Here is a 14,450-nt window from a genome sequence, read left to right on the forward strand (position 1 = left end):
ACTCTTAACATGAATGCTAACTTCTATCATATTATGGTCACTGTAACCTTTAGAGTTTATTTTTACTTTGTGATCATGTATTAAACCTTCCTCAGTATATATTATCAGACGCAAAATAGCTTGATTCCCATTTGGATGTAGAACATATGATTCTAGAAAAGTGTCCTTCTGACTTCCTTAGGCAACTTGATTTTCCCAATCTACATGAAAATTAAAATCACCAGTGATAAATATACTGCCTGTTTTTTACACACCTTATTTTCTCCCTGAACTATTCTGTCCCAAAGAAAGCTACTGTTGATGGGTCTGTGGACAACTCCCAGCAGCATCTTTACCCATTATTTTTATAAGCTCCCACTTATATGGATTTTACAACATATGTTTCCAAGATCATTTCCTGCTACTTATACTTATTCTATCTACAAATAACAAAACATACCCCAGCCCATCCCTTAATCGCCTTAGATCCCTTATTTTCCATTTCCGAGGACTTCATATTTCCCCCGTGATAATCTATCACAATGTAGCCAATTCCCGGACCTTCAGTCCCGTGATCGCCCAGGTTCCTTTGCAGGCACCCCCGGTCTTTGGATTCCTGTGTCCTACGTCTCTGTGAAACAGATCACAGGCACCCCGTAGGTCCACGTTCCTCCGCAAACACGGTCTCTGCAAAATCCCTCACAGGCCAGCCCCGGTCTCTAGATACCTGAGTCCTACGTCTCTGTAGAAAAATCCACAGGCACCCCGTAGGTCCCCAGGCGTCCGGAAACACGGTCCCCGCAAGTTTTTCTTACCTGGGTTCGGTGCACCGAAATTACTCGATCGTTAACCGTCCCCACTGCCTCGGGTACACCCCTCCTTTGTTTTCCTGAGCCTCCCGGATATCACTCGCTCAAGCCGCGCGGGGCGACAAGCAAGGAATCAGGGACTGCTGAAATCAGCAGGGTGCACCTTCTCCGATGTCCTTCCTCAGCTCCCCCCGCGGCCGGAGTGTTGATCCCGGACGACGAGCCCCCAAGTTGTTAGAAACGAAAATCGCTTCTTAATAATCGCTCTAGACAAATTCAGGAAAACAAAGTTTTATTAGCAAGTCTGCAGAGTCGGGCAGCCTTCTGAGTAAAAGGCGCGCCGAGGCTTACAAAGTTTCTCATTATATACAGTACAAGTCCCTCCCCTCCTTGGTTCTAACGAGCCATGAGGTTCACATTCTTAAAAAAAAACATCATTATTCTCCAACTTGTATCCTTATCACAAAGTCTGCAACAAATGTCTCCAGACCCTCCCCTTCCTGGCTCTTAATGAGCCATGAGGTTCACATTCTTAAGAACATCATTATTCTCCAACTTGCATCCTTATCACAAAGTCTGCAACAAATGTCTCCAGACCCTAGAGGTGTTATTTTTCTCTCCCTGTAGTCTTATCAGTCAAAGACTTATTCTTCTCTGTGCTGTAGCAGATGTCTCTGTATCAATCTGTAGCAGATGTCTCTCGAGTCGTTTCCCTGTCTTGCAGCCTCTATCAGTCAAGGACTTCTCCTTCACTGTCTGTGTTTATGGTTTCGTCAATCAAGGGCCTGCTTGTTTTACTCTGCTCACAAATTGTCAGCATTCTGCACAATTTAAACTATTCTACTTTTGAGTATACAAAATGTTTTTAGAAAAAAAACAAAAAGTCTAATGTTTTAGAAAAGACGTCACTCTGCTTACAAATTGTCAGCAATATGCACAATTTAAACTATTCTACTTTTGAGTATATAAAATGTTCTAGAAAAGAAACAAAAGTTTTGTCTTTTATTATGGATCAGTCTGTGGTCCAGGCACATCTTAAAGTTTAAACCGAAATTACCTCTCACATGTGCTAACCACTGAGCCACCATATATATGTAAAGACATTTAAATGAATAAAGTATAATTTTTAAAATTAAACATTATCTTGCGTTCTCAAAGCCAGAGGGCACAGGCATTAAAGAACTGTAAAGTTGCTCTGGAAATGAGAAGGACAGATGGGTTTTATAGAGGTGCTATATGGGAGTAGCACGGTGGCTCAGTGGTTAGCACCGCTGCCTCACAGCACCAGGGACACGGGTTTGATTCCAGCCTCGGGCGACTGTGTGCAGGTTAAGTGAATTGGCAGTGCTAAAATTGCCTGTAGTGTTGGGTGCATCAGAGGGGAAATGGTTCTGGGTGGATTCCTCTTCCAAGGGTCTGTGTGGACTTGTTGGGCTGAAGGGCCTGTTTCCACACCGTAGGGAATCTAATCTTGTACTTCAACCATAATAACCACGTGTCATTATTAGTGCAAGTAAATCAAAGACATATATGAAAATAATATTTACATTTGAATCACAGGCGACTGTTTTTCGAAACAACAGAGGGTGTTGAAAACATGGAATGTGCATCCAGAAAAGGTGGTGCTCTCAGTTTAATGTCACATCTAAACAGCGTTGAGGAATATTTCCTTGTTCCTGGCACCTTTAATCTTAACCGTGAGGTCTCCTGAAGTGATTGATTTACATGGTGGAACACAGAGGGGGGAAGATTGCAAAGCTGCAGTTTCACAAAAGAAGATTTGTTCAATTTGTAGGAATTAGGAACAAGTGATTTCAAAATATCTTTCAAGTTTCACCAGCAAAGCTTACAAATTGCTTTTATTCGCGTTCACCTCACATTGTAAATAGTGTTTGATAACAGAGTGCTTCAAGTGTATGAGAGAATTCTGCGGCTTTGTTTTGGTGAAAGAGGAGATACTGTGAAGGGGGCGGGGCGGGGCGGAGCGGAGTATTTCCGTTTAAGGACGAAATGCAAATTAGCGCAGCTTCTCACGTCGCCCAGTGAGTGTCGTATTCAGTGAAACCTGAGTCTTTCTGGATGTTCTGTGATCCAGGTGAGAAATTGCGCTGTTGTACAGGCAGGGAACCTTAGAGAGATGTATTTCCGATTTTCGAAAACGCAGTTAGTATGAGTGTAAGAGGTATGGGCTGTTGTTGGGTTTGAGCGAGTGAGAGTAATGAGCATACTTACCTGGCAGGGGAGATACCATGATCACCAAGGTGGTTCTCTCGAGTGTTGGAGGTTCGACGCAGCAGAAGCGTGCTGGCGGGGGAAAAACTGCGGGGGTCGTGTTGCGAGTCGTCGGAGCTGCTGGAGACCATCGCTGGATCGTGATTGGACGTTGGAGGATCGTTTGGTTGTGCTGACCTGCTCTTGGTGGATCTTCATGCTGGCTTCGGCCTAACGCCAATTCAGGGACCAGCCAACCTCTGAGCTATGGCCTCAGCAGCCACTCGCCGCCCGGGCCAGGGCATTCGGAACACAGTCAGGGTGACTGTGAAGAAGGTGGAGGAGCACACACCGGTGGATCGGAGGGTGTTTGTGAAGAAAGTTCTGCTGGAGTGTTGCGGCCTTGCAGCCGCAGACGTGTACTGCCTGCAGGATTTCCCTGGGGCAGGCTACTTCGATGTGACCTTCAGAAGCGTGAAGCAGTGCGAACAGCTCCTGAAGGTCTTCAAGGAGAAGGAAGGGGAGCCGCTGTTCTCCATCTTGTCGGCGACGCCATTGTGTGTGCTTCCTGCACAGAGGAACCGGGTTGTTACAATCCATATGTACAACCCCTACGTTCCAGCGGCTGATGTCCTGACCTTCCTGGGAAGGTACGTCCAAGTCGAGGGAGAAGCCACCGATGTGATCGACCCCTTTGGGATCTGGACCAGTAAGAGGCAGGTCAAGGTAACTCTGAGGGCCGATGACAGTGGGAACATCCTCCACCCACCCTCGAGCTTCGCAATCGGAGGGAGCAGAGGCTACCTGACATATGCAGGGCAGCCCAAAGTGTGCCGAACCTGCGGGAAGTCGGGACACGTGGCGGTGGATTGCAAAGTGACCATCTGCAGGAACTGCAAACAGGAGGGTCACTTGACAAAGGACTGTCGGGAGGAAAAGAGCTGCAACCTGTGCGGGGAGGCGGGCCACATGTACAAGGCCTGCCCGAGACGAGGAGCCGCCACCTACGCACAGATGGCCGGAGGTGGCAACACGAGCCGCGGACCGACAAAGTCTAACGAGGTACCGCGAATCAGCAAAGGAACGGTGCCTGGAGGCACCCAGAAGGAAGGGAAAGTTGTAGAGGAGCAGGCAGCAGACAGCGGGGAGATGCAGCAGCCGACCCAAGCTCCTGCAAGACAGACGGAGGAAATGGAAGAGGAGGGATCAAAGGAGGCAGAGCAGTGGATTATCGTTAAAAACAGGAAAAGGAAACCTCTCGAGGGCCCCAAAGCCACCAAGCGAAGGGGGAAGAGACACCTCCAAGAGGAGGATACAGGCAGCTCCTCCGAGGGTGAGGACGGGCGCAAGAAGGGTCGCCTCCGGAGGAAGAGGCAGAGCGCCGTGGGGAGAAAGGAGGGCAACACCGCCCAAGAAGGAAAAGACGATCCCTCTGAGGGGATGGGTGAAGGCCTCCCCCTACCCGGTGAGAACCAAGGGGTACCCACCGGCCCACAGCTCCAGGGAACTGGGAGCAGCGTCCCAGTGACAGCCCTGATGTCAGATGGAGAACGGGGCGATGCGGACCCTGGGTCTGACACGATGACACCAGAGCGGGGAAATGACTCCAGCGTGGAGCCGGACAACTACCTCAGCCCTGGGAAGGTCCAGCAGTTTGCTGTCACCACGGGGATGCACGCAGCTACCCCACTGGAGCAAGACCAGAAGAAAATGGACACTGGTAACCCCGCAAACTGTTAAAATGGGGTTTAAAATTGCCAGCATAAATGTGCGTAGCATTAAAGCGGCTACGCGATGTGTTTCAACGCTGGCCTTCCTGGCCAACGTCAAAGCCGATGTCCTGTTTCTGCAGGAGTGCGGGATACCGCACCTCAGCAGTTACAGGAGATGGTCGAGCTTGTGGGCCCACGGGCCGTCAGTGTGGTCGGGGGGCAACGATAGCCGCGCCTCCGGCCTGGGTATCCTGTTGCGGGGAGGCAACTTCACCATCTCCGAGGTTAAGGAGGTGGTGGGCGGGCGCCTCCTCGTCGTGGACGTCAAATACAGAAACGCTCCCGTGAGACTAATCAACGTGTACGCCCCAGTGGGTAAGAGTGAACGGTTGGCCGTCCTGCAACAGCTTCCACTGCTGCTGGCTACGTCCAGGCCGGTCATTCTGGCCGGAGACTTCAACTGCATCATTGATGCTGATGGACGATCCGGCGGGGGGGACAGTAAACCGGACGCTACGTCCAGGGCCCTGATGGAAACGGTCAAAGACGCCAAGCTGCACGACGTCTTCAGCGCCCCTGCAGACGGAGCGCAGCGTAGATACACCTGGTCACGGGCAGACGGGTCTATCCGCTCAAGGATAGATTACCTGTTTGTGTCCCGAACGCTCTCGGTCAGATCCACCGACGTCAAGCCGGTGTTCTTCTCTGACCACTGCCTCCTGCTGGCCGACTGTCACCTACAGGACGAACAGCGGGCGGGCAAGGGAACGTGGAAACTGAACACTAAGCTGTTGACCCCGGGAAACATCGAAGAGCTCAAGAGGGATTACGCAGGTTGGAGAACCGTGAAGCCCCTCTTTGAGTCTCCAGCGGACTGGTGGGAAACGGTAAAAGGGAACATCAAGAGGTTCTTTATCCTCAAAGGTGTCCAGGAGGCGAGAGAGAGGCGGGGAAAACTGTCCCAGCTCCAGGAAAGTATGCAGAACCTGCTCCTGCTGCAGACGATGGGGGTGGATGTCACGGAGGACCTCAAGGAGGTGAAGGGCCAGCAAGCCTCGCTCTTCGCCTCGGAGGCCTCCAGGATAATCTTCCGGTCCAGGGTCCGCTCGGTGGAGCAGGACGAGACGTGCTCACGTTTCTTCTTCCAGAAGGTGCACAAAGAGAGCTCCGTGCTCAGCAGCCTGAAGAAAGAAGATGGCTCGGTAACGTCATCTCAGGCTGACGTCATGAGGATCAGCAAATCCTTCTACGCCAGCCTGTATGACTCGAAGCCGACCGACAGCGCGGCCTCCCAGTCGTTCCTGTCCTCTATCACGGAGGTCCTAGATGACGGAACACGAGAGAGGCTGGACCAGCCGCTATCTCTGGATGAACTGACCAAGGCCCTCGAGTCCTTCGAAAAGAATAAAACTCCCGGAAGCGACGGCTTACCGGTCGAGGTTTATTCCGCTCTTTGGGACTTGATCGGCCAGGACCTGCTGGAGGTGTATGTCAGTATGCTCCGGGCAGGTACCATGAGTGAATCCATGAGGAAAGGCATCATCACCCTCGTCTACAAGCGGAAGGGGGAGAGGGAGGAAATTAGAAATTGGAGACCGATCTCACTGTTAAATGCAGACTACAAAATCCTGTCAAAGGTCATCGCCAACCGGGTCAGGTCTGCTCTGGGATCGGTGATCCACCCGGACCAAACCTGTGCTGTACCGGGCAGGAAGATCTCTGAGAGTCTCGCACTCCTCAGGGATACGATCGCCTACGTGCAGGACAGGGGGGTGGACACCTGCCTCATCAGCCTGGACCAGGAGAAAGCCTTTGACAGGATATCGCATACATATATGAGGGATGTCCTCTCCAAAATGGGCTTTGGGGAGGGAATCGGAAATTGGATCAGACTGCTCTACACCAACATTGTCAGTGCAGTCTCAATCAATGGGTGGGAATCAGATAGCTTCCCTGTAAGATCTGGAGTCAGGCAGGGATGCCCCCTCTCACCCGCCTTGTTTGTGTGTTGCATAGAGCCATTTGCCGAATCCATCAGGAAGGATGCGAGCCTGAGAGGGGTGACTATTCCTGGCAGCGGGGGCCTGCAGGTTAAGGCCTCCCTGTACATGGATGACGTCGCTGTTTTCTGCTCGGATCCGCTGTCCGTGCACAGACTCGTGTGCATCTGCGACCAGTTCGAACGGGCCTCGGGGGCCAAGGTAAACCGAGGCAAGAGCGAGGCCATGCTCTTCGGGAACTGGGCCGACCAATCCTCTATCCCCTTCACCGTCAGGACTGACCACCTGAAGGTGCTGGGTATTTGGTTCGGGGGGGCTGGGGCGTGCGCCAAGACCTGGGAGGAGCGGATCAGGAAGATGAGACAGAAACTAGGCAGATGGGGGCAACGGTCGCTCTCCATCGCGGGAAAAAACCTGGTCATCAGGTGTGAGGTACTCTCAGTATTGCTATATGTGGCACAGGTCTGGCCTATCCCCAGGACCTGTGCCGCCGCAGTCACCCGGGCCATCTTCCAATTCATTTGGAGATCAAAGATGGACCGGGTCCGAAGAGACTCTATGTACAAAGACCGGTGCAATGGGGGAAAAAACACGCCCAATGCCACCCTCACCCTGATGGCCACCTTTGTGTGTGGCTGCATCAAGCTGTGCGTGGATCCCCGGTACGCAAACACCAAGTGTCACTACGTACTGAGGTTCTACCTGTCCCCGGTGTTGCGAAGGATGGGCCTGGCCTCGCTGCCGCGGAACGCTCCGAGTAGTTGGACCGTTCCGTATCACCTGTCCTTCGTGGAGAAATTTATGAGGAAAAACACCTTTGACCACAAGTCCATCAGGAAGTGGTCAGCACGTAGCGTCCTTGAGACCCTTCGGGAAAAGGAGAGGGCGGATCCTGTCGAGCGGTTCCCTGAGCAGACTGTCAAAGCCATTTGGCAGAATGCCTCATCGCCAGAACTTTCCAACAAGCACCAAGACGTGGCTTGGCTGGTGGTGAGAAGGGCTCTGCCTGTGAGATCCTTTATGCACGCCCGGACTCTCTGCCGCACCGCACGCTGCCCTCGAAGTGGCTGCGGGGGGGACGAGACTGTCACACACCTCCTTCTGGAATGTGCCTATGCAGAGGAAGTCTGGAGAGGAATGCAGTGGTGCTTGTCGAGGTTCGTCCCGAGCAGCGCCGTGACGCGGGACTCCGTGCTCTACGGCCTGTTCCCCGGGACTCACACCGAGACGAACATTAACTGCGCCTGGAGGATCATCAACTCGGTGAAGGACGCTCTCTGGGCGGTCCGAAACCTGTTGATCTTCCAGCTGAAGGAGTTGACCCCGACCGAGTGTTGCAGACTGGCACATTCCAAGGTCCAAGACTACGTGTTGAGGGACGCGCTGAAGCTTGGGGCAGCTGCCGCCAAGGCGCGGTGGGGAAAGACCACCGTGTAAGATCGGCCTGCCGAAAGAAGAACAGGGGGCCCATACAGATGTTTTTTTGGGCTCTGCTGATGCCTCAGCCAAATATATGTATATATACAAGATTGAAAAAATGCACAGGATTGTAAAGGACAAGAATAAAGTCGAATCTGTGTTTGTAAATATGGACATATGTATGGCATGATCCAATGTACAGACCATCAAATCATTTATGAATAAAGTATATTTTTGAAATAAAAAAAAAAAGGTTCTCCCAGGACGAGGCTATCCCATTGCACTTCGGGTGTGCTGACGCCTGCGATGTCCCCAAATGCGGGATACTCGACTGCAAAATTTGTGGTAGTGGGGGACTGCGTTCGCGCTCTCCCCTGAATTACAAGCAAAAGTCAGATGATCCTATAGATGTCGCTCATTTGTGCTTCGTGCGGCTTCTAATATATCCCTGTATCTATGTTCACTTCAGTTTCACTCAAATCCACACGTAATGCCGCCCCTCTTATTTCATCCTGCAATAAACCGCTATCTTCAATGCTTTTCACAACAGGACCGCTCTGCCCTCATCAATCCTCTTTGGTACTTCTTCAAAAAACTCAATCAACTTTGGGAGATATGATTTCCCACACACAAAGCCATGTTGACTATCCCGAATCAGTCCTTGCCTCTCTCAGCATGTAGTCCTGGACCTTGGAATGTGCCTCCAACACGTGGGAAAGGTCGACTCCTTGTTCTGGAAGACCAACAATTTTTTGGAAGACCAGAGAGCAACTTTCACCATTTGCCACGCACAAAGCCACACTGACTGTTCCAAATGGGTCCTCGCCTCCCCAAATGCCTCGAGATCCTAACTCTCAGAATCCTCTCTCACAACTTAGCAACCACAGCCGTTAGGCTCACCAATCTATTGTCTCCATTTTGTGATTATGTGTGAAAGAACAGAAACCAACATAGTCATTCTAAAACATGAGAGACTTAACAAACAATCAAGGTCTTTTTCGGTATATAATTTCAGTTACATCACACTGTAAACTTTTGCTCTCAATTCTGTGTCTTACAATCTTATTCTCCCCAACCACGTGATGAAGGAGCAGTGCTCTGAAAGCTAGTGCTTCCAAATGAACCTGTTGTGGTGTGATTTGTAACTGACTAGGCCTTCTGTGGCAGTGAATTCCATGAATTTGCCACACTCTGAATGTAGGGAGTGTTGCTGAACATAAAGACCTTGGAGTGTCGGTTCACGCTTCCTTGAAAGTCGACTCACAGATCAATTACAGAAGGTATTTTGTAAACCGGACGCTACGTCCAGGGCCCTGATGGAAACGGTCAAAGACGCCAAGCTGCACGACGTCTTCAGCGCCCCTGCAGACGGAGCGCAGCGTAGATACACCTGGTCACGGGCAGACGGGTCTATCCGCTCAAGGATAGATTACCTGTTTGTGTCCCGAACGCTCTCGGTCAGATCCACCGACGTCAAGCCGGTGTTCTTCTCTGACCACTGCCTCCTGCTGGCCGACTGTCACCTACAGGACGAACAGCGGGCGGGCAAGGGAACGTGGAAACTGAACACTAAGCTGTTGACCCCGGGAAACATCGAAGAGCTCAAGAGGGATTACGCAGGTTGGAGAACCGTGAAGCCCCTCTTTGAGTCTCCAGCGGACTGGTGGGAAACGGTAAAAGGGAACATCAAGAGGTTCTTTATCCTCAAAGGTGTCCAGGAGGCGAGAGAGAGGCGGGGAAAACTGTCCCAGCTCCAGGAAAGTATGCAGAACCTGCTCCTGCTGCAGACGATGGGGGTGGATGTCACGGAGGACCTCAAGGAGGTGAAGGGCCAGCAAGCCTCGCTCTTTGCCTCGGAGGCCTCCAGGATAATCTTCCGGTCCAGGGTCCGCTCGGTGGAGCAGGACGAGACGTGCTCACGTTTCTTCTTCCAGAAGGTGCACAAAGAGAGCTCCGTGCTCAGCAGCCTGAAGAAAGAAGATGGCTCGGTAACGTCATCTCAGGCTGACGTCATGAGGATCAGCAAATCCTTCTACGCCAGCCTGTATGACTCGAAGCCGACCGACAGCGCGGCCTCCCAGTCGTTCCTGTCCTCTATCACGGAGGTCCTAGATGACGGAACACGAGAGAGGCTGGACCAGCCGCTATCTCTGGATGAACTGACCAAGGCCCTCGAGTCCTTCGAAAAGAATAAAACTCCCGGAAGCGACGGCTTACCGGTCGAGGTTTATTCCGCTCTTTGGGACTTGATCGGCCAGGACCTGCTGGAGGTGTATGTCAGTATGCTCCGGGCAGGTACCATGAGTGAATCCATGAGGAAAGGCATCATCACCCTCGTCTACAAGCGGAAGGGGGAGAGGGAGGAAATTAGAAATTGGAGACCGATCTCACTGTTAAATGCAGACTACAAAATCCTGTCAAAGGTCATCGCCAACCGGGTCAGGTCTGCTCTGGGATCGGTGATCCACCCGGACCAAACCTGTGCTGTACCGGGCAGGAAGATCTCTGAGAGTCTCGCACTCCTCAGGGATACGATCGCCTACGTGCAGGACAGGGGGGTGGACACCTGCCTCATCAGCCTGGACCAGGAGAAAGCCTTTGACAGGATATCGCATACATATATGAGGGATGTCCTCTCCAAAATGGGCTTTGGGGAGGGAATCGGAAATTGGATCAGACTGCTCTACACCAACATTGTCAGTGCAGTCTCAATCAATGGGTGGGAATCAGATAGCTTCCCTGTAAGATCTGGAGTCAGGCAGGGATGCCCCCTCTCACCCGCCTTGTTTGTGTGTTGCATAGAGCCATTTGCCGAATCCATCAGGAAGGATGCGAGCCTGAGGGGGGTGACTATTCCTGGCAGCGGGGGCCTGCAGGTTAAGGCCTCCCTGTACATGGATGACGTCGCTGTTTTCTGCTCGGATCCGCTGTCCGTGCACAGACTCGTGTGCATCTGCGACCAGTTCGAACGGGCCTCGGGGGCCAAGGTAAACCGAGGCAAGAGCGAGGCCATGCTCTTCGGGAACTGGGCCGACCAATCCTCTATCCCCTTCACCGTCAGGACTGACCACCTGAAGGTGCTGGGTATTTGGTTCGGGGGGGCTGGGGCGTGCGCCAAGACCTGGGAGGAGCGGATCAGGAAGATGAGACAGAAACTAGGCAGATGGGGGCAACGGTCGCTCTCCATCGCGGGAAAAAACCTGGTCATCAGGTGTGAGGTCCTCTCAGTATTGCTATATGTGGCACAGGTCTGGCCTATCCCCAGGACCTGTGCCGCCGCAGTCACCCGGGCCATCTTCCAATTCATTTGGAGATCAAAGATGGACCGGGTCCGAAGAGACTCAATGTACAAAGACCGGTGCAATGGGGGAAAAAACACGCCCAATGCCACCCTCACCCTGATGGCCACCTTTGTGTGTGGCTGCATCAAGCTGTGCGTGGATCCCCGGTACGCAAACACCAAGTGTCACTACGTACTGAGGTTCTACCTGTCCCCGGTGTTGCGAAGGATGGGCCTGGCCTCGCTGCCGCGGAACGCTCCGAGTAGTTGGACCGTTCCGTATCACCTGTCCTTCGTGGAGAAATTTATGAGGAAAAACACCTTTGACCACAAGTCCATCAGGAAGTGGTCAGCACGTAGCGTCCTTGAGACCCTTCGGGAAAAGGAGAGGGCGGATCCTGTCGAGCGGTTCCCTGAGCAGACTGTCAAAGCCATTTGGCAGAATGCCTCATCGCCAGAACTTTCCAACAAGCACCAAGACGTGGCTTGGCTGGTGGTGAGAAGGGCTCTGCCTGTGAGATCCTTTATGCACGCCCGGACTCTCTGCCGCACCGCACGCTGCCCTCGAAGTGGCTGCGGGGGGGACGAGACTGTCACACACCTCCTTCTGGAATGTGCCTATGCAGAGGAAGTCTGGAGAGGAATGCAGTGGTGCTTGTCGAGGTTCGTCCCGAGCAGCGCCGTGACGCGGGACTCCGTGCTCTACGGCCTGTTCCCCGGGACTCACACCGAGACGAACATTAACTGCGCCTGGAGGATCATCAACTCGGTGAAGGACGCTCTCTGGGCGGTCCGAAACCTGTTGATCTTCCAGCTGAAGGAGTTGACCCCGACCGAGTGTTGCAGACTGGCACATTCCAAGGTCCAAGACTACGTGTTGAGGGACGCGCTGAAGCTTGGGGCAGCTGCCGCCAAGGCGCGGTGGGGAAAGACCACCGTGTAAGATCGGCCTGCCGAAAGAAGAACAGGGGGCCCATACAGACGTTTTTTTGGGCTCTGCTGATGCCCCAGCCAAATATATGTATATATACAAGATGGAAAAAATGCACAGGATTGTAAAGGACAAGAATAAAGTCGAATCTGTGTTTGTAAATATGGACATATGTATGGCATGATCCAATGTACAGACCATCAAATCATTTATGAATAAAGTATATTTTGAAATAAAAAAAAAAGGTTCTCCCAGGACGAGGCTATCCCATTGCACTTCGGGTGTGCTGACGCCTGCGATGTCCCCAAATGCGGGATACTCGACTGCAAAATTTGTGGTAGTGGGGGACTGCGTTCGCGCTCTCCCCTGAATTACAAGCAAAAGTCAGATGATCCTATAAATGTCGCTCATTTGTGCTTCGTGCGGCTTCTAATATATCCCTGTATCTATGTTCACTTCAGTTTCACTCAAATCCACACGTAATGCCGCCCCTCTTATTTCATCCTGCAATAAACCGCTATCTTCAATGCTTTTCACAACAGGACCGCTCTGCCCTCATCAATCCTCTTTGGTACTTCTTCAAAAAACTCAATCAACTTTGGGAGATATGATTTCCCACACACAAAGCCATGTTGACTATCCCGAATCAGTCCTTGCCTCTCTCAGCATGTAGTCCTGGACCTTGGAATGTGCCTCCAACACGTGGGAAAGGTCGACTCCTTGTTCTGGAAGACCAACAATTTTTTGGAAGACCAGAGAGCAACTTTCACCATTTGCCACGCACAAAGCCACACTGACTGTTCCAAATGGGTCCTCGCCTCCCCAAATGCCTCGAGATCCTAACTCTCAGAATCCTCTCTCACAACTTAGCAACCACAGCCGTTAGGCTCACCAATCTATTGTCTCCATTTTGTGATTATGTGTGAAAGAACAGAAACCAACATAGTCATTCTAAAACATGAGAGACTTAACAAACAATCGAGGTCTTTTTCGGTATATAATTTCAGTTACATCACACTGTAAACTTTTGCTCTCAATTCTGTGTCTTACAATCTTATTCTCCCCAACCACGTGATGAAGGAGCAGCGCTCTGAAAGCTAGTGCTTCCAAATGAACCTGTTGTGGTGTGATTTGTAACTGACTAGGCCTTCTGTGGCAGTGAATTCCATGAATTTGCCACACTCTGAATGTAGGGAGTGTTGCTGAACATAAAGACCTTGGAGTGTCGGTTCACGCTTCCTTGAAAGTCGACCCACAGATCAATTACAGAAGGTATTTTGTAAACCGGACGCTACGTCCAGGGCCCTGATGGAAACGGTCAAAGACGCCAAGCTGCACGACGTCTTCAGCGCCCCTGCAGACGGAGCGCAGCGTAGATACACCTGGTCACGGGCAGACGGGTCTATCCGCTCAAGGATAGATTACCTGTTTGTGTCCCGAACGCTCTCGGTCAGATCCACCGACGTCAAGCCGGTGTTCTTCTCTGACCACTGCCTCCTGCTGGCCGACTGTCACCTACAGGACGAACAGCGGGCGGGCAAGGGAACGTGGAAACTGAACACTAAGCTGTTGACCCCGGGAAACATCGAAGAGCTCAAGAGGGATTACGCAGGTTGGAGAACCGTGAAGCCCCTCTTTGAGTCTCCAGCGGACTGGTGGGAAACGGTAAAAGGGAACATCAAGAGGTTCTTTATCCTCAAAGGTGTCCAGGAGGCGAGAGAGAGGCGGGGAAAACTGTCCCAGCTCCAGGAAAGTATACAGAACCTGCTCCTGCTGCAGACGATGGGGGTGGATGTCACGGAGGACCTCAAGGAGGTGAAGGGCCAGCAAGCCTCGCTCTTTGCCTCGGAGGCCTCCAGGATAATCTTCCGGTCCAGGGTCCGCTCGGTGGAGCAGGACGAGACGTGCTCACGTTTCTTCTTCCAGAAGGTGCACAAAGAGAGCTCCGTGCTCAGCAGCCTGAAGAAAGAAGATGGCTCGGTAACGTCATCTCAGGCTGACGTCATGAGGATCAGCAAATCCTTCTACGCCAGCCTGTATGACTCGAAGCCGACCGACAGCGCGGCCTCCCAGTCGTTCCTGTCCTCTATCACGGAGGTCCTAGATGAC

The 14,450-nt window shown here is 52.0% G+C and overlaps 2 non-coding genes across 2 annotated transcripts; both read left to right on the forward strand.

Annotated features, from left to right (window-relative positions):
* Nucleotides 1-8,341: 8,341 nt before the first annotated feature.
* Nucleotides 8,342-8,507, forward strand: LOC140455805 (U1 spliceosomal RNA). The gene has a single exon (XR_011953054.1). It is a non-coding gene; the product is annotated as a U1 spliceosomal RNA (small nuclear RNA).
* A 4,039-nt stretch (nucleotides 8,508-12,546) lies between these two features.
* Nucleotides 12,547-12,710, forward strand: LOC140455807 (U1 spliceosomal RNA). The gene has a single exon (XR_011953055.1). It is a non-coding gene; the product is annotated as a U1 spliceosomal RNA (small nuclear RNA).
* Nucleotides 12,711-14,450: the final 1,740 nt, after the last annotated feature.

This window comes from Chiloscyllium punctatum, chromosome 30 (assembly GCF_047496795.1).
Source record: "Chiloscyllium punctatum isolate Juve2018m chromosome 30, sChiPun1.3, whole genome shotgun sequence".
In the NCBI taxonomy this organism is placed as follows: Eukaryota; Metazoa; Chordata; class Chondrichthyes; order Orectolobiformes; family Hemiscylliidae; genus Chiloscyllium; species Chiloscyllium punctatum.